We start from the raw sequence: 15,776 nt of genomic DNA, 5'->3' as shown, positions 1-15,776 counted from the left end.
AGTAAATGCTTATCAATCTTCTTAAAATGTCACAAAAAGAAATTAAAGACTCTTAACTGTTATATTTATATTAATTTCTAAGGCGGGAAGAGATGGTTTATTATGAATATTTATTTTCATTCGACGTTGTTTTACATGAACCTCAACGTGTGCCACATTGTTACAAAAAAAAAAAACGTGTGCCACATGTTGATTTATTAAACTTTTCTAATTCATGGAGCACCACAAATTGCATTTTAAAAACATCTGGGCTCAAAGAAAAGTAATTGCACTAGGCCCATGGATATGAAAAAAATTATTTTTAGTAATTACATTCGGTTCCAAAGGCCCAAAACATTTTCATAGGTCCAAAATATCCTTTAAAACTGCAGGAATAAGTTTAAAAAATGTTTGTGTCCATTTATTATTTTTCCTCTAATTTATTTATTAAATAGGGCGATATGTGAAAACTCCTTTTGATTAGCAATAAATTTCATTATTATGAGCTTTATAGCAATATTTCATCCAAAAAAAAAAAACCCAAAACACTAGATTGACTTCCAAAACACCTCTCCATTTTCTTCTAAAACATCTCTCCATTTTAAACTGGAATTGTCGGGGGCTTGGGAACCCCCGAACAGTTTGTGACCTTTGCCATCTGGTGAAGGAAAAGAAACACAATATGGTTTTCTTAATGGAAACCAAAATGCGAACTCATCGTTTGGACACCATCAGAGTTCGGACAAGTTTTGACAGTGTTTTTGCAATTGATTGTGTAGTGAGGAGTGGTGGTTTGGCTCTCCTATGGAAGTTGGAGTTTTCGATAGAAATTCGGAATTACAGTAGACGCCATATAAATGCCGTGGTGAAGTCGGAAATGGGCAGAACTGGAAATTCAAGGGATTCTATGGCCACCCCGACGTGGGTAAAAGAAACGAATCTTGGAATCTTCTTTGTTACCTACGCTCTTTTCAACTGGAAGGGTGGTTATGCATGGGGGATTTCAATGACACCGTAGATGATTATGAAAAATTTGGGGAACACTAGAAACTACAGAGTCAAATGAAGGAATTTCAACTCTCGTTAGAGCATTGTCATTTGGAAGATCTCGGATACATTGGTCCTAAGTATACATGGAATAATGAGAGAGATGGGAACCACTACATTAGAGAGAGGCTAGACTGGGCGTTGGGGAATTTATTTTGGCAGGACTTGTACCAAAACCGTAGGGTGGAGGTACTATCGTTGTGTAGCTCCGACCACAAACTAGTCTGGGTTGTTTTCGAGCACAAGGAAAGGAGGGGTCGGTGATGTTTCAGGTACAAAGGAGAGTGGAAAAATAATAAGAAGCAAAAAGAAATTATTACTAAAGTCTAGAGGGTGAAGAAGAGGAACAATTCCAAGTGGCAAGGGGTTCTACAAAATCTAGATATTAGTCGAAGATCTCTCATACAATGGAATAAAGACCATGCGGATCCATTCGAAGAAACTTTAGCCAAGACCACAAAAAAATTGCATGAGCTCCAGGAAAGAGACGGACATATTGACAAGGTGGAGCTAAGGGACCTTCAACACAAGGCCCAAGAATTAATGGAGCAGGAGAACATTATGTGGAGACAGCGAGCTAAGGAGACATGGTTGAAGTTGGGAGACAAAAATTCCAAATTTTTCCATGCGTGTGCAAATCAAAAAAGGTGGGCTAACCGAATAAGTAACATTATTGATGAACAAGGGGACTTGCGCCAACTTCCAGAGGAGATTGAAGAGGGATTCCTTAACTTTTTTAAGGGTATCTTAACGTCATCTTCTCCAACGGGACTTGCGGAATATTTGGAGGGTATGCCCAGCAAAGTTTCGGCTGCAATGAACCGGGGCTTGCTATGCATTGTGATAGAGGAAGAAGTATGCATGGCCATGCATCAAATGGACCCACACAAATCTCTGGGACCAGATGGGTTCCTGGCTACTTTTTATCAAGACCATTGGCCGGTGGCGGGGAAAGAGGTATTTTTGTCAATTAAAATTTTTTTCACGCATGGTTCCTTTGACCCAGCTGTTAATTATACTTATATTGCCCTTATCCCTAAAAAGATCAATGCTAATAGGCTGTACTATTTTAGACCCATTAGTTTATATAATGTCGTTTACAAGATCCTTGCAAAAGTTTTGGCGAATCATTTGAAGGTGGTTCTACTGCACATTATTTCAAGTAATCAATCGACTTTCATTTCAGACCGGTTGATTTCTAACAATATCCTCCCAACTTATGAAACTCTTCACACCATGAATTCTAGAATGTATGGGAGAGTGGGATATATGGCTTTGAAACTCGACATGAGTAAAGCCTATAATCGAGTTGAATGGGTATTCCTTTAAGCAGTAATGTGAAGAATGGGTTTTGATGATCATTGGGTCCATTTGATTATGAAGTGTGTAACAATTGTGTCGTACTCCATTATTTTAAATGTAACTCTAGTGGGTAACTTCACGCCATCTAAGGGGATTAGGCAAGGAGACCCTTTATCCCCTTATATTTTTCTCCTATGTGCTGAGGTTCTTAGTAACCACCTACATTTGGCGGAGGCATCTGGATTGCTTAGGGGGGGTTCCAACCTCTTTTAAGGGGTTGCGAATCAACCACTTATTTTTTGCTGATGACAGTTTTTTGTTTTACAAGGCTACTGAACAGGAATGACCAATTTTGTCGGAGGTTTTGGGCAAATATGAATGTGCTTTGGGAGAAAGACTGAATAATGATATAACCTCCATTTTTTCAGTCCCAATACTACACCGGAGACTCGTAGCTGCATCCTCAATCTAGTGGGTGTCCCAGAGTCCCAACGCTATGATAAGTACCTAGGATCGTGGGTCGTTCACGAGTTAGGGAATTTCAAAGTTTGGTCGAGAGAGTGAGAAGAAGGGTGACCGATTGGAAGACCAAATTTCTTTCCCTAGCTGGTAAGGAGGTTCTATTAAAAGCTGTCATCCAGACGATCCCTACATATAGTATGAGCATTTTCCTTCTCCCAAAGGAATTATGCAAAGAGATGAACAAGTTGATGCCAAAATTCTGGTAGGTGCAAAAGGAGAATGAAAACAAAGTACATTGGATGAGTTGAGAGAGGCTTAGGAGAGCAAAGGCACAAGGGGGAATGGGGTTTTGCGACTTGATTTGTTTTAATAAAGCACTCCTTGCAAAACAGTGCTGGCGACTCTTGCAAAATTCGAACAGCTTGGTGGCAAAAATTTTTAGAGCCAAGTATTACCTAAAGGTGACTTATTGGGTGCGAATTTATGGAGTCGCCCCTCCTATGCTTGGCATAGTCTAATGTCGGGGAGGGACCTTCTTAAGGAGGGCCTTTTGTGGCGAATTGGAAATGGGAAGTCTGTTGCAATGTGGGGTGACAAATGGATACCACGGCCGTCTACATTCATGATCCAATCTCCTTGCCGAAATCTACTACCAGATGCAAAAGTCGAAGAATTGATCGATACAAACAGAGACGGAGGGAGGGGGGGACCGGGGTGGGCCATGGTCCCCCCAAATAAGAAAGAAAAAAAAATGATAAGTTAAAAAAAAAAAAAAAAAAATTGGCCCTATTTTTAGGTTTTTCGGCCATATCCAATAAAAACTTTTGACCCTATTCGTAATTTTTTTAGGTCATACCCATTATGTTTTTTTATTTTTTGTCCTTACTTTCAAATGTCCATTTTTTGGCTCTTACTTTCAAATGCTCACTTTTTTTGGCCTTACAGTAGTCTTTAGTTCATAAAAAACAACAAAAATAATTTTTTTAATAAAAAAATTTTAAAGATTCTAAAAAACCGAAAAAAAAAAAAAAAAAAAAAAAAAAAAAAAAAAAAAAAAAAAAAAATTGGTTGGCCCCCAACCATAACATTTTCTGGCTCCGTCCCTGGATACAAACCTAGTCAGATGGAAGGAGGCCCTCATACATGAGTTGTTTAGTATGGAGGACGCAAAAGCCATTTGCAACATTCCCCTTAGCCATTTTAATCAGGCTGACAAACTTATTTGGAATGCGTCCCCCACCGGGGTCTTCACTGTGAAGAGCGTTTACCACCTGGAGAAGATGAGAGCTAATGCAGTCAAAGGGGAGGGCTCTAATAGAATTCAAACAGAGGTGACGTGGAAGACAATATAGGGTTTGAAGGTTCCAAACACGACAAAAGTTTTCTTGTGGCGTGCTTGTTGTAACATTTTACCAACAAAAGAAGCACTTCTAAGAAGAGGTATTGTGCAAAAGGATATGTGTATTTTATGTTGCAAGGAGAAGGAGACAGTGCACCACATTCTTTGGGAATGCCCATTTGCCCAGGATGTGCGGTGTGCAAGTGATAGAAAATTACAAAAAAGCTAGTTGACGGGGACTTGTTTTTTGGATATCATGGAATACATGATTGTGAGGCTAGGAAGGGAAGAACTAGAAGATTTTGTACTGATAGCAAAGAGCATATGGAAGAGGAGAAACAACGTATTACACGGGGGAATCTTTACTCATCCCTCCTCGTAGGTGAGAAGATCACGAGAACTAGGTTAGCTCCATCGGCATGCAAATACGAGTACTTCACTGTCCACTGAGGGCCAAAACTTGCAGCCAACGAAATGGCAGAGTCCACCCGTAGGAATATTTAAGGTAAATTGGGACGTAGCCATCTCAGTCCAAAACAAACGGATGGGTGTGGGGGTGCTAATTTGAGACAATAAGGGACGAGTAATAGCCACCCAAAGCAAGACTATCTACGCCGTCTATGACCCAACAACTGCAGAGGCCATGGGGGCGTTAATGGTAGTGGAGTTCAGCCGAGACATGGGGGTTTTTGATATCTTGCTAGAGGGAGATTCGTCGAATGTGGTCCAAGCCACAAAGGAGAAGCGCCCAAATGGGAGCCGATATGGACAAATTATAGAGGATGTTCATACGAATGATGAGGAGCTAGGACATTGGCCACATGAAGAGAGAGGTGAACGCAACTACACATACCCTTGCAAAAGAGGCATCCAAATCGCCCCATCAAGAAAGTATGGATTGAGGAGACTCCTAGTTGCATTTCTCCTATTGTTATTTTAGAGCTTTTGGCTCTTTCTTTGTAGAGCTTTGGCTCCTGATATAATATTTCAATGAAGAGTTACATCTTTTTCTCCAAAAAAAAAAAAAAAACTAGGACATCGCAAATGCCTAAAAATTGAAAAATTCTAATATATCTCTCAAAGAAACATGTTGTAACACCCTGATTTTTCTGCAAAAATAAAAAATTAAAAAATTGAGACTTTAAAATTTTTGAGATTATGGAAGATTTGTGTTCTATGTAGGAAATATTAATCTTGGCAAAAAAAAATTCCCAAGGTTATGTAGTTAATTGGAATGATTGGTAGAAGATTTTATTCTATGCTTGTAATTGATCAAGAAGGACTTTAAAGGTATTAATAGATTTAGGTATTTTTGACTATGAGATTATGGAATTAATTTATGGTGAAAATGTCGGATGAATGATTTATTATAGGAATTTATAATATTTTGAGAGAATGGAAATTTGATATTATTGTGGTAACATTTATTTGAGTGGTTCAATACTTCATCTTCAATCTATACATAATATTGTCTGTTAGATAATATTATATTATTATTATTTACCTTCTTTAGTATTCTAGGGTTACTAGGTTTACCTTTCCTTATTCTACTAGGTCTGTATTATTCGCCTATATATAGGCCTCTTCTGTACATTATATTTTGTGATTCAATATACAACCTTATTCTCAACATGGTATCAAAGCACAGGTTCTGAATCACCTCAAAATTTTTTCACGGCTAAATATTTTTCCTCCGGCGCCGCCAGTGTTATCCGGCGAATCCTTCTCTCTGATCCTCACGGTTCTCTATCTTTTCCTCGAGGTTTTCAGCGTATCACTATACCGCTTGAAAGCCCGGAAGACAACCGTCCCAGAGCCGCCGCACACAGCCATATCGGATCCCACACGCGCCGCCCAAAGGTTCGGCAATTCCGCCTCCGCCGTCCAGCCACCGGCCGCCACGGTGGTCCGATTGCTTCCCTCAGGCCATCGATCGATAGATCTGCTCCCCAGGATTCCAGAACAGGCCTCAGATCCTCCATACGAGCCGCCACGCGCCTCCACGCGCCCCCAGAAGGTCCGCGCGTCAGATCCACGCACCAGTGCAAGCCTCCTCCGTTCGCGCGTGTACCACACGTGCCACGCCATTCTTGCCACGTCAGCCCTAATTGCCACGACAGCATAGCCACGTCAGCCCTACGTGCCACGTCAGCATAGCCACGTCAGCCATACGTGCCACGTCAGCAGTCTCAAGTCAGACCTTGCCACGTCAGCGTTGACTTTGACCGTTGACTTTTTGTTGACTTTCAGAGTTGACCAGGTGCTTTCTTACCTATTTTTTCGTCCTGATTTCATATTTGGAGTCTGTTTTTGCATTTGAGCCTTCCAGATGGCACAAAACGAGATTTTTCATCATGTTCAGACTGTATTGGATGGAACAAACTATATGTTGTGGTCTCAATCTATGCGCAGCTTTCTTAAAGGCCGCAAGCTTTGGCTTTATGTCACTGGGGATATCCAAAAGCCAGTTAAAAAGGATTCTGAGGCAGATGAGGCTTTTACCACTCGTCTTATTAATTGGGATAGCAAACATCATCAGATTCTTACATGGTTCCGTAATACCACTATCCCATCTATTTCTGCACTCTTTGGCAGCTTTGATGAAGCAAAGGGTGCTTGGGATATGCTTGCTTCTCGTTATTCTTCTGTAGATGGTGCTCACGAGTATCAGCTTTTGTTTGAACTTGAGCCTCGTTCTCGGTTGTGTTGTTTTCTTGGATATGGAGTGGAACACAAGGGCTACCGGTGTTATGATCCTGTGTCTCGTCGTCTTCGCATCTCCCGTCATGTAGTTTTTTGGGAGCATCGACTATTCCACGACGTCGGCAAATTCAACATGCCATCATCCCCTCCCTTTACTACCCTTTTTGAGTTTCCTCTTTCTCCTACTCCCACCACCAATGTCTTGCCTGAGTCTCTCTCGCTAGAACTGCAGTCATCTGATGCCCTCGAAGCTGCTTCGCCTGTGTCCCCAAGTTCTTTGCCTGCGTCCCCAAGTTCTTCGCCTGCCTCCCCAGGTTCTGTTCCATCTGAGGATCCAGTCTGCACTCCATCACCTGACATTCGTCGATCCACCCGAGTAAGATCTCTTCCTTCCCATTTACAGGATTTTCATTGCTTTCATGCCTTAGCTACCTTGCATGAGCCTCACTCTTTTCGTGAGGCCTCCACTAACCCTCTTTGGCAGGCTGCGATGAAAGAGGAACTTGATGCTTTACACAAGAACAATACATGGGATCTGGTTGACTTACCTCTTGGAAAATCTGCGGTCGGGTGTAAGTGGGTTTACAAAATCAAGACTTGTTCTGATGGTACTATTGACAGGTACAAGGCTCGACTTGTGGCCAGAGGTTTTACTCAGGAATATGGTGTGGATTATGAGGAGACTTTTGCTCCAGTTGCTCGCCTCTCTTCTGTGCGTGCTCTGTTGGCTGTTGCAGCCTCTCGGCATTAGTCACTTTGTCAAATGGATGTCAAAAATGCCTTCCTTAATGGTGATTTAAGTGAAGAAGTTTATATGCAGCCACCTCCTGGATTATCTCATCCTACAAACAAGGTTTGTCGTCTTCGTCGAGCACTCTATGGGCTTAAGCAAGCACCTCGAGCATGGTTTGCTAAGTTTAGCGCCACTATCTCTCGCCTTGGCTACTCCATCAGTTCTGATGATTCTGCCTTGTTTATTTGCCGCACAGACCGGGGTACCATACTTCTTCTACTATATGTTGATGACATGATTATCACTGGGGATGATATGATTGGTATTCAGGAACTTAAACAGTTTCTTAGTCAACACTTTGAGATGAAAGATCTTGGCCCTCTCAGCTATTTTCTTGGTCTTGAGATCTCATCTTCTTCAGATGGTTATTATTTAACACAGGCCAAGTATATATCTGATCTACTTTCTCGGGCCAATCTTACAGACAGTAAGATTGTCGACACACCGACTGAGCTTAATACTCGTCTCACTCCTCATGATGGCGAGCCTCTTCATGATTTTACCTTATATCGGCATTTAGTTGGCAGTCTTGTCTACCTTACTGTCACTCGACCTGATATCTCGTATGCTGTCCATCAGGTGAGTCAATTTATGGCTGCTCCTCGCTCCACTCATTTCTCAGCTGTTCTACGCATTCTTCGGTATCTGAAGGGGACATTATTTCATGGGCTTTATTTCTCCTCTCAGTCTCCTATACAGCTGCATGCTTATACTGATGCTGATTGGGCGGGTGATCCAACAGATCGTCGCTCTACCACTGGTTATTGTTTTCTACTTGGCACCTCGCTTATTTCTTGGCGAAGTAAGAAACAGACTGTTGTTGCTCGATCTAGCACAGAGGCAGAATATCGTGCTCTCGCTGACACTACCGCGGAGCTTCTTTGGTTGCGATGGTTGTTACAAGATATGGGTGTCTCTCTTTCTTCTGCTACTCCTGTATACTGTGATAATAAGAGTGCTATTCAGATTGCTCATAATGATGTTTTTCATGAACGGACAAAACATATTGAGATTGATTGTCATTTTGTTCGTCATCATCTTCTTCAGGGCTCACTACAACTTCATTCTGTCACGTCTCGTGATCAGCTCGCAGACATCTTTACAAAGTCACATCCTCCAGGACGTTTTCGTGATCTTGTGTCCAACCTCAAGTTGGTCTCTCGCACTCCACCTTGAGCTTGTGGGGGGCTGTTAGATAATATTATATTATTATTATTTACCTTCTTTGGTATTCTAGGGTTACTAGGTTTACCTTTCCTTATTCTACTAGGTCTGTATTATTCGCCTATATATAGGCCTCTTCTGTACATTATATTGGGGGATTCAATATACAACCTTATTCTCAACATTGTCAATGTAAATGATGGAATAACTATGGGCATTTGATAAATGTTGCTAAAATTCTTTTTCACGGTGTGCAGAAATGGGAGGTTTGCCATGTAAAATCAATAGCTACTAAAGCTGCACATAGGTTGGCTAGAATAGCCTTATCTCTTGGCAATGACCACATTTGGAGAGAGACGATTCCCGATTGTATTTTTGATATTGTAAGTGTTGAGCAAGCTCTATTTTGAGTAATAAAATTAGGGAATTCCAATTGTTTTTTTTCTTTTTTCTTTTTTTATAAAAAAAAAAAAACATATATGAGAAAATGATATGTTTATCTTGGCTGTTACCTATCATTTTATGTGTCATAAGCCATTCAACATAAGTTTCTATTCCGCTAAATGTTACACATATAAAATATGGCCAGAGCCCATGGACCCGGTTCGTAACAACCCGAAAGTATAGATGATCTCGGGATCTCAAGATAACATGATCGGGAATGCCTGCCTCTCGGACCCAAAAGGCCAGCTATGTAAAAAGGTGGCTCGAGATAAATTGTCAGCCGAGCTTATTACAGTGATCGAATGAAACCCTGGGGACAAACATGGAAAGATATCATATTCACCATTAACGGGATATGCAAGGCACCATTCGTGGGATATGCATTAACTATTGAGGCGAATACGATTCGCCTATAACGGTCACGAGATCGGATCATTAATTTGATTGCCCCTTAATGACTCTTGAATCCCGGATTTCCAACTTGATTATCATCTTTGGCTCAAAACGAAACTCTCTGGTGAATTCTCTTAACTTAAGCATCGGAAGAGGATCCACCGGAACTCTCCGATGAATTCTTTTAACTTTTGTTTGCATTGCAGATTCACAAAGGAGCGTAGAGAAAGATCGCGAAGTAATCTTTGTATTCACCCTACCGAAAACTATACCAACACTAAATATGATATTTCATTGATCCACTATTCCTTGGCCCATCATTCGCCAATCTCAAACAAAGGCCAAGTAAATGCAATAAAGCTTTTTGTTATCCTAACTTTTATTCAAAATTTGATAGAAATTCACGACAACACTCTTAAAAAATTGACATGTGTTCATATACTTAATTAAAAATAAATAAAAATTTTTAAAAATAAAATAATTAAAAACATTAAAAAAAATTAAATTAAATTAAAAAAAGAAAAACTGAAAACGGAGTGGCTCGATTCAATCTATATATATGTATGAGAAAATCGTATGTTTATTTTGGCCATAACCTTTGAAATTTTCAATTTATCCTTGTCATAAAAGCCGTTCAACATTAGCTACTACTCCTCTAAATATGATATTTTCATTGACTTACTATTTCTCCACCAATCTTAAATAAGGGTGGATTAGGGTGTCGATAGAGGACAATAAGTCAATAACCCTTCCATCAAAAAAATCAACACAAAAACATTTAAATAAAAAAAAATCACTATAAAAGCTATATATATATTATTTTCACTTTTTCATAAAATAAATTCAAAATCTTAATTAACATAAATTATTTTTTTACTAAAATAAAAATACAAAATACAAAATCATATGCCAAACAAGGCGGATAAATTCAGCCAAAAAGTGAAGCTACAAAGTAGGAAAATACAAGAAAAGAAGAAGTCATGTATATTGTGAAACACGAGGTAAGATATACATCGAACAACGCATTACTGCGCACACAATTACTCCAGCTGTACAATTTAGTGATTACTGATTAGACTATTCTGGGTGTTTTGACCACATGTTTGAATAATTGCATCTTACGTCAAACAAAGCACACCAGAATATTCATATTATTTTTGTTTGGTTTTTTAACAATTTTTTTGCTGATTTAAAAATTGATATTTAAACTCTAACAGTCAAGATTTTCCTGATTAGGGGTATTGCCAAATCTATCTAGGCTAATGCAATCCTATCGCCGGCGCCGCTGCCACGAAGACTCTACAGAAGAGTCCACCCAGATGATGGTGTGTCACAAGCCAAGATGTCGGGACATGTCTGGAACATAAACTCCTGGGTGTGTATTCTTTAACAAAACAACGATGATTAGAGGAGACATTAGTGGTAATTAATTGTGAGAGATTATGGTAAGGTGGGAGGGAAGGTGCAAACAAAATCACTTTTTTAATTTTTTTAATTCTTTTGGGCTTTTGGAAAACAGTGTTTGGAGGCTGCCTTTTCCAAGTTTTTCCAAATGACCAAATTATTACAAGGCTACGACTAGGTAAAATGCAGCAAAATGACTCGGAACTCACTCACTCGGAAGGTGTATCATTTAATTTGGTGGATGCAGCCAAATGAATCTGACCTTTTCCTTTATGCATCACTCAAATCTCCCCCACAAATCTCACCCACTGATATGGGAAAACAACTTGTCACATCCCTCTCTCCCATCACCAATAGCCCCATTTTTGGCTCCTCCTCATGCTCATGAAAAGTCCACCCATTACTAACTCATAAATCAAAGATTAATGTTATGATTTGGCTGGAACGATTATAATATTTCACATGAGTTAAGTCTAATCTTGATTATGTGTATATAAGTTTTTTGGCACTCTTCTTTTTGCAAATCGATTTTTAAGGGTAAGTTCTACTCAATATTTGTATCATTTGGTATTAAAGCTAGCCACCACGTCGACCATGGGATCGAACCCAATTCGTCCGGTAAGAGATTGAGTCATGGAGGAGGCGACCTATAGTCCGGATTAAAATGTCTTGGTACTATATATGTGCATAGTATTAAGTCATTGAATACTAATAAATGAGTGAAGCCGTCAAAAAAAAAAATGACTATCATCGTGTCTCACATGGGTTAAATCTAATATTAACCATGTGTATATAAACTCTTGAGCACCATTTCTTTGCAAGCTAGTTTTCAAGGATAAGGTTCTACCCTAAGTTTATATCGTTAGCATAATGATTTTGCAGACTAAAATCTCAAAAAATATTTGTGTTTTAAAAAATTGGGTGTAATTTTTAAAGTTAAACTGCGATTTTACCTTGCACGTTGGTCATCTTAATCAAAGTTGAAATGATTTTTAGATTCATCTAAGGATTAAATTAGTTGGTTGGTTGGTTGGTTTTGGGTTGATTAGAATATAATTGTATTATTATAGGCATGAATTACTTGGTTGAATTTAGAGATCACTTTATATCCTTTTTTTGGTTTTCTAGGCAACATTGGAACCCATATAATTGTGACATTGTTTCTCTTTCCAATGTTTTTTTTTTTTTGTTTCTGCGTGTGAGGAGTGCCGTTGATTAGAGGGAGTTGTTGTTGTTGCACATTGGCATCAGCCATCAGGGGACAAAGGGAACCGAAAGCAGTAGACAAACAATGACAAAGATAAGGTGGTCTTCCTATTTTCCAATTCCCCATAAAAGACCCCTCCTTCCTTCTTCCTTCAATTATCATTCTCTCACAATTACACCATCATCAACATCTTTTGTTTTTTTATTTTATTTTATTTTATTTTTTTTGTCTTCTTGTAAGTTACATAGCCCCACTACATTTACATTTACATTTCACAAGTTTAAAAGCTCCTTTTCACTTTGAAATCACTTCTACCAAAAATTTTTATTCTTTTTATTTATTCATATAAGATAAAATTTTACAAAAGTTTTAGGTATGAAAAGCTGGTTGGGCGTATGAGAAAATTTATGCCATCCAATTGTGAATTATTGGTCATAAAATGATTGAATAATGGCAAATCACAAGGTGGTAAATACTAAATAGTCCTCCAGCCAGTTTTAGGCATACAAAGTAACAAATAGATTGTGGCTAGAGACAGAGGGCGGGGGACTGGCATAGGCGATGGCCTCTCCCCTCAACTTCTAAATATATATAAGGTAAAAAAAAAAATTAAAAAGTATTGCCCCTAGCAGCCAAAATTTTTTGCCCTTACCCTTACCCATAATAATTTTTGGCTCCGTCTCTTGTTACTTCAAAATAAGAATTGTTAGGCCTAGTACAATTTTTTTTTTTTTTTTGACCATGGTGGCAAGTAATAGTCTTGCCCTTGTTTCCCATCTTGAGAAATAGTTTTTTTTTTTTTTTGGTAGTAATATGTTCCATTATTTATAATATATTACACAATTTGTATGGATGAAATACAACCACTAGACTTTTAGAGCAACCAAATGCTCTTAAAAGGCCAAAAAGCAAAACCTTAAGTTGGTTCTTTTTGCCTTGCTGATTTCAACAAGAAAGAAACTCTACAACCCCATTGATTTATCCTCTCTTTTTTTTTTTTAGTTTTTTCGGTGTGTGTGTGTGAGAGAGTGTGTGTGTGAGAGAGAGATACAAAAACAATACAAGGCCCAATTTAGAAGAGAGTTCACCAATAACGTTATGGCCCTATTTGCGCTATCTAAAGTCATTGTTAGTCGACGTATTTGATTTGTGCTAACGAATTTTGAGATAAAGATTTCTTACAATTTTAAAGAAATTGGTAGATTCTAAAGTTACAAACTTTGAGGCCGTTCTTTGCATCTAATGGCTTGAAAAATGTCACATATTAAAAAAAAGTGGCATGTCAAATTAAAATTAGAGTGATTTAGAGTTTCAAATTTTCAATTTTGTGGTTGTAGTGTATAAACGAAAATGAGAATACTATAAGAATAAACAAAGTAACATATACGACGAGCTATTTTTTATTTTTTGTTTTTCCGAAAATATCAACTCTCTATCCACTAACCGCAACAGTTTATAGTTGTACCGAACAAAATTAATAAGACTTGAAAACAAACATATATCCCATCACTTGTGTGTCCTCTTGCTTTTTATACTACAAATTACACTAAAGCAAATTGTGAATTGAGTCTCTTTTATCCCTTTTCCTAGGTCCTAATGTAGTAAAAAGAAAAGATTAATTAATCCCACTAGTGATTAATTAATGAGACGTCAATGTTTCTCATTTCCACCTATTAGTGAGCTTTTGATTTCTTAAAACAAGTTGACAAAATATTATAAGTTTTTGGTGGAATACAATTTTTGGCTTTTGAAAATTAGAAAAAAAAGTAGTTCCCAACCGCACTCACATTAATCCCCATCCAAATTCATAAAGTCTATCTAAATGTGGAAGCAAGTTGTCCCATTATTGAACCCATGCCCGTATATATTCTTTGCAAAAACATTACGTTAATTGGTCCCACCAAACGGGGATTAACAAAGTACACCTTATATATTATATATGCATGTGAATTCCAAAAATAAAAAAAAAGCTTCCACTAAGGTGCGTTTGGTAATTCCACAAAAGCTCAAGAACTCGTGAAGCACTTTTGGGTTCTTTCCTTGTGCTTTTTAAGGGAAGGGTTCTGGTTGATGACACCATCGCTTTCGATAAAAATAAAGAAAAAGTGTTTTGTCCGACTCAGGATGACGTGGAAGGAGGGTTTATGACCAAGAAAGCCAATAAATTCCCCAATCAATGCCGCGTTTGACCAGCTCGGCAATTGTGTTCAATTCAGATTATTCAGATTAAGGCCCCCCCTCCCCACGGGTGATGGAAAATGATAACATGTATCACAAGTTTTCACCATGATTTGACAATAAATTGAAGTGATTGTGAGACCTTGACATATTAATAACACAATCAATGAATTTAAGAACTACATTTACTAACATTTTTCTTGTTTAACATAAATTTTCTTATGTTTGGATGAATTGTAAAATTAATCGGATGTCTTAAGTTTGAACTTTAACTCTATTTTATCTATTATTTCAATTAATTTAAAAAATTTAAGATAAATGATGATTTAACATCTTATACAAACCCACTACATATCTTTCTCGGTTAATTACACTTAATTTTCTCTCGGCTACTATTCGTCTACACACTGTTCTCATGAAGTACCAACTGTCTTATTCAATTCCCTTTTGACTACCAAATGTTGGGAAAAAAAAAAAGTCATTTCTTTGCTAGAAAAATGCACATACAATATGCATGTGCTCAATTATTTTCATATCATGAAAATGCCCTAAAAAATTACAAAAAAAAAAAAAAACTGTAAACTTAAGAAAAAATGCACATACTCACACACATGCAAGAAGGGTGGTTGTCGAACCATTCTTAGGAGGTAGCCGAGCCACCAAAAAAATAATAATTAAAAATTAAAAAGAAAAAGAAGAGATGATTGTTAAGCCACCTCTAGGGGATGACGGAACCATTTGAGAATGGTTGTTGATGAGGTAAATGTAATTAACCTTGTCTTTTCATTTTGACGGTGAAATAAGAAAGAAAAGACATTTTATCTCAATCATTGAAGTGTTAAAAGGGCAAAATTCACATCAAAGGAATCATTTTTTGGAATTTTTCAGTCAAAAAGAAGTTGTAATGCTGCAACCTATAGACAACGAGTTGGCTTAGGTTTTTGGTTGGAACTAGACTCAACTCAAAATTGCCAAATCATAGACAAACAAGCTTATTAGGTGGATCGAGAATGAAATAGGTCATTCAACAAGTGACTAATGAGTACTGATTAATTTTATGTAATCAAGATTAATTAAATAATTAATTGATATTTCACCATTGGAATTTCTAGTGAAGCCAAGTAGGCAGGCAAACATGAAAGCCATCAAAGTAACGGTCATCAATTGATTTGGCGGGAAGTAACTGTTAAGTGTGAACTAGTTCGAGTTACGTGGGCCACTCCATTGGAATTTTGGGTACGCTTGAGACAAGCAATCTCAAACTTTCGGTGTGTGTTTTTGGACTGTTGGTTCCCCCTCACACCCTATATAAAGCGCATCCCATTTGCCACTCCTTTTTACTCTACTCTTCTACCTCCTCC

The 15,776-nt window shown here is 38.1% G+C and overlaps 1 pseudogene; it reads left to right on the top strand.

Moving 5' to 3' along the window:
* Positions 1-4,784: 4,784 nt before the first annotated feature.
* On the top strand, positions 4,785-8,633 carry LOC132174150 (uncharacterized; annotated as a pseudogene).
* The last annotated feature ends 7,143 nt before the right edge of the window (positions 8,634-15,776 follow it).

This window comes from Corylus avellana, chromosome ca3 (genome assembly GCF_901000735.1).
Source record: "Corylus avellana chromosome ca3, CavTom2PMs-1.0".
NCBI lineage: Eukaryota > Viridiplantae > Streptophyta > Magnoliopsida > Fagales > Betulaceae > Corylus > Corylus avellana.
The sequence above is the reverse complement of the archived record's forward strand: the minus strand, read 5'-3'. Positions and strand labels throughout refer to the sequence as shown.